Source organism: Topomyia yanbarensis, chromosome 2 (genome assembly GCF_030247195.1).
Source record: "Topomyia yanbarensis strain Yona2022 chromosome 2, ASM3024719v1, whole genome shotgun sequence".
In the NCBI taxonomy this organism is placed as follows: domain Eukaryota; kingdom Metazoa; phylum Arthropoda; class Insecta; order Diptera; family Culicidae; genus Topomyia; species Topomyia yanbarensis.
This window is the reverse complement of record NC_080671.1, coordinates 249,468,243-249,483,952: the sequence shown is the minus strand read 5'-3', so window position 1 is coordinate 249,483,952 and position 15,710 is coordinate 249,468,243. Positions and strand designations below refer to the sequence as shown.

Here is a 15,710-nt window from a genome sequence, read left to right as displayed (position 1 = left end):
TGTTTGCCACCGGCAATTTTATTTTGAATGAATACTTTTGAAGTAGAATATTTCTAACGTTTCAATATAGGGATCACGTCTCAAAATTTTCTGCCGGAATTTTACCCTATTTTTTAAACTTGAATATCTACCATTGTACTGAATGAAAAAATCAAAAGATATTGGCGCAATCTGATTGGAAATGTACAACAATTTTATATCCAATTCCTTAGAATGTACCAGACCTGTGCGCAAGGGGTGGGTTTTGGGGGTTCAAACCCCTTCAATGAGGGTTTCGATTTACATTTAAAAACTGATGAACTTCCTGTTCAAGAAATAAATATACTGCAAACCGTTTTACACATAAAATGTCATTGAGTTCGGTCACTATATAAACAAATCGATGAGGAAAATAAGGAAGAAACCCTGCGAGGGTGGCTGGAAAGGGATGTATGTCAAGTTAGTCGGCTTCTCTGATGGATCGATACACGTTTCGAGAGGTTTCGATATTAGCAACAGTTGAGAGTAGACCAGTTCCACAGCAGATGTCGGTCAACGGGCTACAACTAAGGAAGAAAAGCACGAGGTTGGAGAAAATCGTGATATCGTTATCTGAAGAAAATTTACCGCAAATGATCACTCCACCGGAGTGGATGACAGCTAAGTGGATCGTGCAAACGGGCATCGGTATTAGGTGAAATACCGCCGCAGAGGAAATCTCAGATAGCAGATAAATAGGAACGAGTAGCGTCAAGAAGGATAAGAAACCCTGCGAAGGTACTTGTGAGGAGATGTAAATCATGGTCGACATCTCCGGATCGGTTTGTGTCTCGCCAGGTTGCAGCAGACCGGAGCAGGTTAGATAAATCGTGAATGTTGGACAGCGAGTAAAGAAAATACCTTATTTAGGACTGGTGGTATCCCGTTTTTCCCCGTTGGATACCACCAGTCCTAAATAAAGTATTGGCACTTAAGTCAAAAGATAAAAAATTGAATTATTAGTTTAATTCGAACGGGCGGGTTCGCTCCCGTCATACTTCTGTTCACTGGGCAAGGGACCAGAAATCGACAGTTTTCATTAGCTCTGTCACCCACCGAAGTACGATAGGTAATGAACTAAAAATTAGACATCAGACGATAATAAAAACCCGGGCCTTGGTATCTAGCGGGGAAATTAAATAGATCAAATGTGTTGGGGTGATCAGCTGCCGTTGTGTGTGATTCTCGCTTTGCAGGCAGGGTACGATCACCGTCGCCAGTGGGATAATCATATGTTCTTTCTGGGATGTCGCCATACCCAGGGATAGCATAAGGGTTAGTGCATTGGGCCGGAGTCTCAAAGGTTGCGAGTTCGAGTCTCGCCTCTGGGGGGAATTTTTTTCACATGATTGCTTAGCTTCACTCACCATTTCCGATCGTTTTCCCCGTTGGATACCACCAGTCCTAAATAAGGTATTGACACTTAAGTCAAAAGACAAAAAATTGAATTATTAGTTTAATTCGAGCGGGCGGATTCGCTCCCTGAAAAGATTATTCTTTTCATTTCTTTTTAGTTTGGGACTGTTGTGATATATCATACTTATATCACACGGAGGTTCGCTCTAGAATGAATTTTATTTTCCTTAAACCTAAGCTATGGGCTGGATTGCTCCAGTGGCTACGTGACCTTTTTTGCTTTCCTAAGCAATATGCGTTCACCGCCCGGGTGGAGTGCTCGCGCATATTGCTGATCCTATGTTTTTCTAAACGATATGCATTCGTCGCCAGAGTGGCGTGATGGCGCATATCGCTGATCTTTCACTTTACGGTTTATATTACCGTCTATGCTCCTATTTTGGGTCCGTTGCCACTAAACGCCCTTTCTTATTGAATTTTAAAAATTATTCTACAGTTTTAATTTTTAAAATTATAATTGAAATGTTCTTTTTTTTATAACTTTTACGTTTCAGTTAACTTTGAAAAAATAACACTTTATAATAATGAATATTGAAAAATATTTTTTTTTTTAAGTAAAATCATTCGTTTCTCTTTAAAATAATAGCTTGATTCTTTTTACATTATGTACTTCGTACGCCTCACTTTACATGTGCATAGGTGTGTTGAAAATTAAAATATATTGTGGTGAATTAATAATACCTTATAAAAATGTAACTAAAAATTTCGTATTATATGTTTTTAATCTCATTCCATTCCTCTTTACCTCTCTCTCTCTCTTTTTTTTTTTTTTTTTAGGTAATATACTCTTTAATTCTACTCTTGTGTACCGTACTAGTGGTACCTTCAATATTTTCTTCTTTAAGGTTATCAATTATTTTCACATTTGGCCCTAGGTCTTCTAGGACTCTGTAGGGACCTTCGAATTTTTGTTCCAACTTGGAACCTTCTTCTTTCCTTACTAGGACCAGTTGCCCTTGTTCAAAATTTTTCGCCTCTATATTACTATTATATTTTAATACTCTGTCTTGCTTTCCTTTAAGTAATTTGGCTCTCGCCTCTTTTTGTGAAATTTGAAGTTTGTATTTCAGAATGCTGGCATAATCGTCTATATTGTAGACCGGATCTGCCTTATCGCTTTGCCTTAAACTTGTTGGAAGTGTGCAAATTCTTCCGAAAACCAATTCAAATGGCGTCATGTTTGTTGCACTATGTACTGTCGTATTATAAGCAAATTTATAATACGGTACCCAAGCAGACCAGTTACCATATGAATTATTTGTTTGGATACGCAGAAAGTTCCCCAAACTTTTGTGGGAGTTTTCTAGTGCTCCAATAGTTTGGTGGTGGTAAGCTGTTGAATTTAGCTTTTCCACCTGCAGTAAATTACAAATATCTTTGAATAGGGTGGACATGAATTCTGTTCCTCTATCCGTTAGAATTTGTTGCGGTACACCATAATTCAGTATAACGTTTTCAACGAATGCTTTGGCCACAGTATTCGTTGATTTGTCTCTGATAGGTGTAGCAGTTACAAATTTCGTCAGATCACATTGGGTCGTCAGTATATACTGGTTTCCCACTGCATCTGGTAATAATGGTCCTATCAGATCTAGGAAAATTTTTTCGAATGCATGACTAGCAGTAGTAGTCAGCTGCATCGGTTGTTTTGTATTATAACTTTTGTTCCTCTGGCATTTTGGACATTTCTTAATAAAATTGATGATATCACGGTCCATTGTCTTCCAGTGATATCTTTGTTTGATTGAATTACTTGTGCGTTTGATTCCCGCATGCCCTGCAGTTGGCAATACGTGGAAATCATTTAGAATTAATTTCTTTTCTTTTTCATCTTCAACGACTTTTATCCTTTTACCTATTACAACAATAGGCGGCATGCCTTTCATATTAAATTCCTCTATTTTGCTTTTTAGTTTTCTATAATTGGTTGTGTTTCCCACAACAAGGTCTTTTATTTTATGGACTTTCGCGTATTCCACTAACTGTTTCAGTACTCCCCGTAGGCGAGTCAATGTCATGTTAGGGTCCACGAAAACCATAGCATTTTTCTCATTGATTATTTCGTCGTTATTTTCCAATTTTATCGTCATGTAATCAATATTCGAATTTTCTGCGCGCTTATGTTCATTCGCTCCGCTTTCTTTGTTACTTCTACTTTGTGCTCTTGTACACACGAAACTTTCTCGTGGTGTCAAGGCTTTTAGATCAGCAATCGAAATACGTGATAACGCGTCCGCTACCACATTTTCCGATCCCTTTTTATATATGACATCAAATTTATACTCCTCTAGAGCCAGACGAAACTTTGTCAACCGGCTCGAAGGATCTGTTAAAGTAAATAGGTAGACTAAAGGACGGTGGTCTGTGAACACCTCGAACCTTCTACCATATAAATACGGCCGAAAATGTCGAATTGCCCACACCAGACCTAATAGCTCCTTCTCAATAGTACTATAATTTGATTCAGCACTGTTCAATGCCTTACTTGCGAATGCAATGGGTCTGGCATTTTGGTTGCTTAATACAGCTCCCAACGCTTTTCCTGATGCATCCGTATGTAAGGTAAAAATATTATCTTTTGAAAAATCGGGATAGTCAAGGACTGGTGGATTCATGAAACATTTTTTCAGATACTGAAAAGAATGTTCGCACTTATCCGTCCAATTGAATTCCACATTTTTCCTTGTTAACCTATTTAGTGGACTGCATAGCTTTGCAAAGTCTCTTATGTGCTTTCTATAATAGTTCGCAAACGCGACAAATCTTTTCACTTCGTCAGCTGTTTGTGGACTACTCCATTTTTTAATAATTTCCAATTTAGAAGGGTCAGGTTTAACACCTTCGATTGACACTAAGTGTCCCAAGTATAACAACTCGGTTTTGAGAAAATTGCATTTCTGCGGATTCAACTTCAAATTTGTTTTCCGTAATCGTTCAAAAATTTGTGCAAGATTTCTGTTATGCTCATCTAATGTTTTACCGAATACGATAATATCATCTAAATAAACGAGACATGTCTCCATGTTAAGACCTGACATTGCTACGGTCATTAACCTTGAAAATGTAGACGGGCTTACTTTTAATCCCATAGGGAGACGTGTCATTTGGTATTGTCCCCTATTGGTACTAAAAGCAGTTATATGCCTATCTTCTTTCCTTAATTCACATTGGTAATATCCTTGAGAAAGGTCCAAATGTGAAAAGTATTTAGCTCCTGCCAATGACTCAATCACTTCCTCAATATTTGGAAGTGGAAATTTGTCATCTTGGAGGGCATTGTTCAATTTGCGATAGTCGATTACTAATCGCCATTTCTTTGTATCATCTGCCGACTTCTTAGGAACTAATAGCAAAGGGCTATTCCATTCAGATACGGCATTTTCGATGACATTTTCCTTGATCATTTTATCTACTTGCTTCTGGACTTCCTCCTTTTGAGCATGTGGTAATTTGTACGGCCTGGTATACACTGGATGTGTATCAGGTTTAATAGTAAGCGAGGGTTGATAAATCCTCGTTACTGTCAACTTATCATTTTTTAAACAAAAAATATCGTTGTACTTCATGCACAACTTTTCAATGGTTGGTCGGTCTTCCTCATTGATTCCGGCTAAATTCAATTCTGATAGAACTTCCTGTGCTCTGCTAGAATTATATCTGCATGCACTCTGGATTTCAATAATATCGTAATTTTCTAAAGGTTTCGTCTGTGGTTTCAAGGTCTTGATTTTAACATTTTTATTTTTTATATTTAGCAATCTAACAGGAACCTTTCCATTTCTTGGTTCTACAATCGCTCCTGCAATAAAGACTTTTGATTGTAATTCTTGATTTAGTATTACCATCGGTCTACTGCAATCAACTTCTACAAAAGTGATTACTTCTGTCCGTGGGGGGATTATAAAATTTTCTTCAAATAACGGTTTTCTAAGTGATAATGTGGACGTTTCAAAATTAATCTGCGCCCCAAATTTTTTCAAAAAGTTTGTTCCAATCAAACCTGTTATGTTTGACGGTAATTTCTCTATAACATGGAAAGTAATGGGATATTCATATCCATTGTATTCTATAAAAGTACTCACAGTACCCAGGGTGGTGGTGATTCCACTTACACCACGCACATGTATAGTCTGTGATACATTGAGACAAGCGTATAATTGTTCCGTTAGGTGGCGTCTGTCTAATATACAGCACGACGCACCACTATCAACTACTAAATTAAAACTTTTACCATCTATTATGAAATTTGTTCGTAGCGCTCGTTCGCTATTTAAATTAGTCACGAAAAAATTCGCCAACATTCGCTTCCTCTTGCGGGGCTGCTGCTCTTTGCTGCTCCTCCGCTACATTTGCGATTCGCCTTTGGCCATTTTGAATACGATTGTTATCATTATTGTTATGATTATTACCTCGCTGGTTCTGGCCATTGCTATAATACTGCCTGTTTGGGACATTGTTATGGTAACCTCTACCGTTACCTCGCTGAGAATTTCCTCGATTTCCAGAGAAACCTGGCGGATTATTTCTGCCTCTATTTCTTTGGGAATATTGTGTATAATGGTGGCTACTAGACTGATAACCACCCCTGCCAGGGTAATATCCACGGCCTCCACGCCCACGGAAATTACCTTGGTATTGATACCCTTGCGTCCACAAGGCAGTTTCTGTCGAGGCCTGGGGCTGTACCTCCAGTGCATCGGAAATCGCCTTGTTCAGCGTAGTCGGGTTCCTTGCTTTCAGAAAAAAAACGGTTTGTGGATTTTTCAATCCTTCTATAAATGCCTGTACAGCTATTGGCTGTACAATATTGGCTGCGGCAGCTTCTGTGCAGAATGTCTTGTTAGACACATGCGCTGCTGCTAGTTTTGTGCTGAGCTTCTCGATTTCAGCTCCAAATTCGCTGATTGTTTTGTTTTGCTGTTTAATGCTCCTTATCTCGTTCTCAACCGCTCGAGGGGTGAGACGGACCATAAATTTAAGTTGCAATACTTCTTTAAGCTGCTGTAAATTTCCAACCTCATCAATGGAACCATGTGCGGCTCCTACCAATCTTGTTTTGATAAACTTTATAATTGCTGCTTCAGGAACATTCGGAGAATATTCCTTCAGCAGTTCTACGGTTTCTAAGAACAGAGGTAACCCTGCGGGTTCCCCATCATATTTTTCAATCATTTTCATCGCTAGTGCGATGTCAAGGGTAGCCATGGTGGCTTCCTCTTCTTCCTCACCTGTTTCGTCTATCTGAGGAAGGCTTTCAATAGAAATGTCACCCACTGGGGGTGTTCCCCTAAGCAGTACAACAGCTTCGTAAATATTATCTCTCAATTTAAGGTATCGCTTACTTAGTGAACATCTGACACTTTCACTAAGCGTGTCATTTTGTAATGACTTTTTCAAATCCTCTTTTAGTTTTAGTAATTTAGCAATTTTTTCATTCCTTGTCTTGCTTTTAAAGGTACTAAATTTTCTTATGTTGGAGTATAGTTTATTTAACTCGTCCTCTAATTCGAAAAATGTATCCATAACCAATTTAGGAATGCCATTTATATATACACTTTTTATTATCTAACATAGACTCTTATCCTGCATGCGAAAATAATCCTATCACTGCTACTTACGATTTTTTTTCTTTTTCCTTACACTTTTTGTTTTATTCTTCGCATTGCCTTCGTCGGTTGAAATATTTTATGTTTATCCTCTGCATGTTCTGTGCATCGCTTTCTATAATATATTCTGTGATACCTAAAATAATATTTGGTGCCAATAGTTTTTCGCAAATTCAAAATATTGTTAATATACTTCCCCTTTTATCCTTTCCTTTTTTGAGGGTTTCTCGTATTATGTTGCTCCTATTGTGTTCCATGTTAGTAATTCTTCGATCTCTTCCATCAATGCAACGCCTTCAGCTACCATTCTGCCATCCATATTCTGCTTCACTGCCGCTGCACTAGACATTCCAAACAGCATCTCCGCTATTTCTTTGTAAGCTTCCGCCTGTGCACTTGAAAAAAGACGGTTTGACCGTTCCTGTATCTCCTCGTGCATCTCTTTTAGTTTAATAATGCACATTGAGTACACTAAGTAGTCCTTTACGCAATACTCCATTGTATATTGCCTTTTTTCTGGTTGTTATTTAATTTTCACACATCCAACTTTGCTACTGAAAGAGCTGCCTTCATGGCACGTTTCTTCGTTGATCTCTGGTGTTCTCTATAAATGATCACGAAGAGTTGCGCTAACACCGCAACAAGAATGATCCACAGCTTCAGTTCATGTGCATCATGGGCATCGGTGTGGCTGTCCAACGTATTCACTACATTTACCTGGGCGTTTTCTGCGTTTTGTACACTTCTTGACTGCGTTTTCCCCATATTTTTACACTGTTTTTAAGTTACTCAATTCAATTCCCATTTCAATTTTCCAAGTTTACCCTGCACCAACACAAGTTTGCTCCGTCCATTCGGTATTATTTTCCCGTTTTGTGGTTGCTAATATTCTTCACACATCAACTTAAAAAATCAACTCGCACCGGTCCGTGGTTTCGCTTCGTTCGCACTGAGGCACTTTTAATGTTCACACTTTTCGACGTAACTTTTCACTCATTTTTAAAGCGTTTTTTACTGGTATTTCAGCAGTATTTTACTGGTATATCTGCGGTATTTCACTGGTAGTTTCTTCTCGTACTGGCGAGGATCGCCATGAAAAGATTATTCTTTTCATTTCTTTTTAGTTTGGGACTGTTGTGATATATCATACTTATATCACACGGAGGTTCGCTCTAGAATGAATTTTATTTTCCTTAAACCTAAGCTATGGGCTGGATTGCTCCAGTGGCTACGTGACCTTTTTTGCTTTCCTAAGCAATATGCGTTCACCGCCCGGGTGGAGTGCTCGCGCATATTGCTGATCCTATGTTTTTCTAAACGATATGCATTCGTCGCCAGAGTGGCGTGATGGCGCATATCGCTGATCTTTCACTTTACGGTTTATATTACCGTCTATGCTCCTATTTTGGGTCCGTTGCCACGGATTCGCTCCCATTATACTTCTGTTCACTGGGCAAGGGACCAGAAATCGACAGTCTTCATTAGCTCTGTCACCCACCGAAGTACGATATGTAATGAACTAAAAATTAGACATCAGACGATAATAAAAACCCAGGCCTTGGTATCTAGCGGGGAAATTAAATAGATCAAATGTGTTGGGGTGATCAGCTGCCGTTGTGTGCGATTCTCGCTTTGCAGGCAGGATACGATCACCGTCGCCAGTGGGATAATCATATGTTCTTTCTGGGATGTCGCCATACCCAGGGATAGCATAAGGGTTAGTGCATTGGGCCGGAGTCTCAAAGGTTGCGAGTTCAAGTTTCGCCTCTGGGGGGATTTTTTTTCACATGATTGCTTAGCTTACCTCACCATTTCCGATCGTTTTCCCCGTTGGATACCACCAGTCCTAAATAAGGTATTGGTACTTAAGTTGAAAGATAAAAAATTGAATTATTAGTTTAATTCGAACGGGTGAGTTCGCTCCCGTCATACTTCTGTTCACTGGGCAAGGGACCAGAAACCGACAGTCTTCATTAGCTCTGTCACCCACCGAAGTACGATGGGTAATGAACTAAAAATTAGACATCAGACGATAATAAAAACCCGGGCCTTGGTATCTAGCGGGGAAATTAAATAGATCAAATGTGTTGGGGTGATCAGCTGCCGTTGTGTGTGATTCTCGCTTTGCAGGCAGGGTACGATCACCGTCGCCAGTGGGATAATCATATGTTCTTTCTGGGATGTCGCCATACCCAGGGATAGCATAAGGGTTAGTGCATTGGGCCGGAGTCTCAAAGGTTGCGAGTTCGAGTCTCGCCTCTGGAGGGAATTTTTTTTTCACATGATTGCTTAGCTTCACTCACCATTTCCGATCGTTTTTCCCCGTTGGATACCACCAGTCCTAAATAAGGTACTGGCACTTAGGTCAAAAGACAAAAAAAATTGAATTATTAGTTAGATTAATTGTATAATAGGTTGATGTATGACGGGATTGATTCATCCATGTGGAGACCGGCTTATTTTATTCGCGGTTAAATTAAGCAATGTGCATTTTACTTATTTTGTTTGTGAATTTCGCGTCTGTAATGTCCTGCTGCGGCATTCGTTGCCGACCATTATCATACATGACAATCGCAGGGTTTTACTAAAATTTCACATTAACAGACCTGTTTGATTAAGGTTAGAGCATATTATTATTTTGGGGATGGGGTACAATGGAAATGCGATCATAACTTAGCTATAGAGCATTAATTGGGAGAATTGAATCAATGATATCATTTAACCTACTTTTTCCTGTAATCACTATCATAACACTTTGCAAAATATTTAAAAACATGAAAAAGATGCAATATTTCAAAATCATCATAAATTGCACTTTGGGCTGGGCAAAACGCACTTGTGCGGAGGTAAACATCACCACAAAAAGGGGGAATAATTCACTATAACAACGGGCCAGAAAGCTCGTTGGACTAGCACGTAATTTTATTTTCTGTTAGGATTTCACAAAAGCACAGCATTAGGTTTACAGTGCAATTTCGATGCGCGTGTATCAATATGTCGGTATTTTCATCAGAAATAACGACATAACAGGATTTATTACAACTTATTACATTCGTATTATCATCCTAAAGTACATTCTACTTCACTCCGGTTATGTCCCTAACATTACCCACCCATCTTTTTGAAGGGCGCATGGGTTTTCGTATGTTGCACTTTCCAAAAAATAATGTCCAAGAACCATTTTTCAAGGAACATGTACAAGTTGTTCATATGTGCGTGCAAGTTTAGGGGTTACACCACTGTAGAGCACCAAAATATAGGTATATTTCGGATTTTTTTTCTTGGCACAATGAAGAGGTGAATTGAGATCCACTAAAATTAGATTTAAAATACTAATTGTGATGTACAAAAAAACGTTTTCAATTCATTTCATCAGATGTCGGCTGTGCATCCCTTCTCCTGAATATATCTTCTGTCAGTTTTGACTTAGATCCAAAAACGCTTTTAATCCACCTAACAGTGTGATGATACATTTCTTATAACTCTTATCGCTTTCTTCGGGTATTATATCGATTGAGAACATTTAGAACTTGATGCTTCGCAATGTTTTTGATAACACATACTCGATCATAGCATAGTCCCGACGTTCTTTCAATGTTTGAATATCTATCAACATACAACGTGCTTCATAAGATGGAAGAGGGAATGCTGTCCATCTTAACTTGCGTAGTGCATATAATAGAAACTGCTTTTGGATTGACTTAATTCTCACTTCGTGTTTTTTATGAATGGTGACCAAACAATACTACAATATTCTAAAATAGACCGAACATATGCTACGTAAAGAGTTTTAATTGTGTAAGGATCTTGAAAGTGATATCCGATGCGTTGAGCATATGAAATGTAATGTTCCACAAATTTTAATTTTTTATCTAAGATAACTCCTAAATCTCTTATTTTATCGCATTTCTGAACGGTTTGATTAGCTACTGTAATTGACCCGGAGGCCGTGATTTGTTTTCTGCTAAAAGTCATGAGATTACATTTTTTTAACATTTAATTCCAGTAAACATTTACAACACCATGTATAAAAGATTTGTGTTTCATTGTGAAAAACATTATAGTCATTATTATTTACTAATTTCTAAAAATAGCTTCATATCATCCGCATATATAAGAATTTTAATGTTTTTTTTAAATAAGAGAGATGTCGTTGACATATAAAATGAAAAGAAGAGGTCCTAAGTGTGAACCTTGAGGAACCCCCGAAGTAACTTTAATTATATCAGATTTCATCTCATAGAATTTTACTCTTTACTGGCGATCTGTTAAATACAACTTAACATGGTACACGCTATCTTTGTCGAACAAATTTATTCAAAAAAATTCGGCATCTGTGAAACTTCGGAATATGAAATAATGGACTTTTCCCTTTCATTTGAAAGTAAATTAAAATGTTCTGTCGGGGGGTCTAGAACAACTTTTTATTTTAAAGTTTTTTGATTGAAAACTTAAGTTTTTTAATTAAATTATTTCGCATTTTCGCTACTAATTGGTGTTATAGACATTCGAAAAATACTAAAAGTGAGAATCTGATGAACAATCTCATTGTCTACAGCTTCGTAGAATGCTATAAATTGATGTAAAATCATCCGAGAAAGTTATTAAAATTTTATCAATCTTTGGGTGTGCGCGGATGGATGGATTAAGAAGTCGATTAACAAGGACTTACAAAAAATGTTGGGTTTAAATGAACAGTAAACTCAGATAAATTTCAATGTATACAAAGTCTTATTCTCAGCAAAAACAATATATTTTAAGATTCCTCCGGGTCTTGGGCGAAAATGACACTTTATGAACAAGGAAGTGTGGAAAGGTATTGACCAAATTTAATCGATAATCTCATACCTTTTCAAGGTGTTGATTAATGTAGTAACGGATTTTATCATGCTTTTTTCATTTCTTTTCTCGCTCTAGGAGAAAGCTAATGTAAACTAGAACCCGGTCAGCGTGGAAAGCAGAAAGTTAGCAAAAGTTGAGCAAAGCGAAATTGATGCTGGCAGAGTTTCTGGCAACGAATTCGCTCAAATGCAACAACCGTTTCTGACAGAAGCGGTTAAACCAACCGATGCTGCTCACTTTTATCCAGGATCGAGCCAGAAATGTACGGCCAAGATCTCTGTACGCTTCCTGCCACATCTTTGTCAGATATTTTGCTCGATTCGTGCTAAATTCTACCAGGTAGGAATTGCCAGGATCTTTGCACAGTTTATGTCCGAATTATGCCAGGGTTTAGCTCGGTTCCTGTCAAAATTTGCCAGAAAACGCGAGCGAAACCGAGTTCGCCCTAGCTCAACTAACCCGACAGGATGCGCGCAGAAATCTTACAGGGCTACCAAACCAAGACTTACAGAAATCTAGCAGAGCGGTCTCTGCCAGAAAATTTGCTCACTGGGAATGACCCTTCTTACTGATCCTATCCTGCCTGGTAAAATGCAGTTGGTTTAAATTTAAAGCTTTATATTTGAATGAACTAAAGTAGATAGTTCGAGTCATTGTAATAATATGTTTTTTTTTGGATAAGAGCAAAAAACACCAAGAAGACAGAGTTGCCAGTTCAGTTCAGAATCTGGAGACATTAACAGTCTTTGTACGATAGACAAAATTTTTATTTCTCATCCACTATTGCGATTTCTGTTCAATGTACAGCGATTCCCAAAAGTTAACAATCTTGAATATAAATCTCATCGAATTATTTTTCTATCCTTCATGAAACTGTCAATCAGGATTCTCAATCGCAATCGTATCAAATGACTGAATATCTAATCGAGTTTGATTAAATATAAAGTTAAAAATTAGGCCAAATATATCCCACAAGATGCTAACGAGCAAAAAGGTTGATTCAAGATTACATCAAGCATACTCTAGAATGAGTGAAGAAATAATAAAGAAGAAACAAATATATCAGTGATAGAAAAAAACTGTTTCATTTTGCTGCATTACCCAGCATCTTTCAAAAAGGGTCTTAAAGCAGTACAGGAGCGAAAAAAATCGGATTGCGACCTTGTGGTGGTTAAACTCATTTTTCACAAAAACTATAGCAAATTTCTTTTCCAGAATGACTCATTCCCTAAGTTAGTATATTACGCAATTTTTGAAATCTTTTCCGCATAGATTGGTTCAGTATAAGTCCCGGCGTGTTGTCGCGAAATTTGAACATCAATAGTCAAAATCCAAAATTCTGATTTTGTATGGCAAAACAGGACAGCGCTGTGTTCCGATCGCCCTGGCTAGTAAACGGCAGCTCAGATCCACACCAAAATGCTTCATTCCTTAGTTGAGACATTGGGGAATCCGATAGAGTGAATATCACATCGATATATTGTTCCGAATTCAAGATTTGTTGTCGCGAAATTTTGTAATCAAAAGTAAAAATCTCTGCGGACATTGGCAACCATTATTTCAACAGATTTTGTTGCGAGCACGATGTGTGAATTGCGATAAATTGGTCAAAGATGTAATCAACCAGAGCAAGTCATGCTTTTTATCGCTTATTTTAGTCAACAATGCACGTGTATTTTTGATTGTGTGCAACTAGTAGAAGGTGGGATATGGCATCCATCACTGACTTGAGAAACATTGATAAAATAAAGAAATAGAAAACATTTTGGTTTGGCCAATTGTACAGAATTAATTTTGGTGTGCATATTATGTCAGATTTCATGCGTGCTACATTGCAGAGTAACATTGCGCAGTTGTTTGTGTCGCATTGTTATGTAGTTGCTGTGCATATGACTAACTTTAGGAGTAATTTCTCGGCATGAATTAAATAAGAAGTCATTTAGAATTTTATCTGCGTTTACATAGAATAGTTTTATGAGTAAGCAAGATTGTTATTGCACTTTATGTTGTACATAGCAGTAAATATTAAATGATAGCTGTTATTGCTAAAGACATCCATTCAAGAACTATTTCAAAAATTCGAATGTGATTATGATGAATTCGTTATGCTAATACTGCACGGTGAAATAAGTAAAAATAAAAAGCAGGAACAAAACAAAACTATTTATAATATTATATATCTATTATCACTAGCACATACATTGTATTAGATTTTGGCCACTTCCGTCAAGCATTTTGAAATGACCTGAAGTAGCTAGGGAATAATTAGCTGAAGTAGCTAATGTTGAATATTTTTTAGAGATTTCCAAGAAGTAGAAATGGTAGCCGACTGCAATTTTTTTGACTAGTTTTAGAAATTAGAAGTTGTTAAACTTATTGATGGAGTGTGTTGATGACGCATTGATTTTTTGATAAGGGAAGTTATGAATCGATCTGACAGACATCAGCCCAATCGGCTCTATCGATTACATACCCGCATGCCCCTACTGACTATTACATTGACTTACGGCAAGAACATCGAGAAAAGTCGGAGGGCTGTGCGTTCATCATGCTTACGCATTCCAAAGCGGCATGGCCGTAATAGGTTGGTCGGCCGAAGTACGAATGTTGGTCCTTCGTAATAGTTTTATTTTTTCATTGCAAATCAGACTATTTTTCATCTCTGGTTTCGTATAGAAATGAGATGATTGTATCCTATTGCTCATAGCCTTTTATTCACCCTACCTATTTGATGACATTTGTTAGAGCAGTTCGGTTCATCGCGGAACAAATTTTTGAATCAAACACGATTAAATATCTTACATTTTTAAGCCAGTTTTATTATGGCGCTTTCGTTTCCACCTGGCGATACATAGACATAGATGCAAAAAAGAGACAGACAGATTACGCCCTGGTTTAAGTCAGTGTAAGATCGACTAAACCGGTGCAGTGCACTGTCAATAACGACGCTGCCATTAGATTTATGCTATGTATACATTTCACCGAAAATATGCTATAAATCATCATCAAACTATATGTCCGCCGTTCGTAACGCTAGCTAATTTTAGACTTGTTGCTGTTATTTCAAAACGACAGTTATATTTGTTACACTTATTGAAAATATTAGCCCTTAGTATAACTTATACTAGTCAAAAAGTCTGGGTTTTTTTTCCGAACAATGATCGCATTGCGCATTTCCAGGTCTTGTGTCACCACTCCCTGCATTCCTGCTTGCAAACGCGACTTCCTGGAGACAGTGAGTTCAGGAATGAATGGTAGGAAGCTTCAACACTCCAACGCTTACATCAAACTCAGTCGAGCACGGAACCAGTGGAGCACCATGGCACACTCTACAGTATCTTTGCCTTTACCTTTACCTTTGCGGGGCTCTGACGTATTTTTTTCTTGTTTATTTGACACGGCTCAATGCATTAGCATAACTGAGCCGTGGGTCTTTTATGATTTTTACAACATGTAAAAAATAAAAATTGATTTTCACTAAGGCTATCCATCGAGTCTTGTTCACGCAGCTTGCTGCTGCGTGTTGAGATCCTCTTTCTAGGCGATGAAACAGCTACATTGCCTATCATAACTAGAGTCATTCAGTTCGCTTTCTCTCGCGTTTTCGTTCACGTCCATGTCGTCATCGGTACTACATTCAAGTTACTCACGGTCGGTTTTTCTTATTTGTTATTTGTGCTTATCGCTGTTGTAGATCGGTCATCATCGGCATCTGATTCATTTTTGGTGGTGTTGGTTGTGGGTTTAGAAGCATCTGGTATAATCGTCGTAGTTTCACTGTTCGTAACGGTAGTTGGTTTAGTGGTCCTGGACCATATCGTTGAGTTA

At 37.9% G+C, this 15,710-nt stretch overlaps 1 protein-coding gene across 5 annotated transcripts in view; it reads right to left on the bottom strand.

The window, feature by feature from the left end:
- LOC131683057 (scavenger receptor class B member 1) overlaps window positions 1–15,710 on the bottom strand; it is a 1,664,068-nt gene that overhangs the window by 998,839 nt on the left and 649,519 nt on the right. The gene's annotated exons all lie outside the window — the stretch shown is intronic.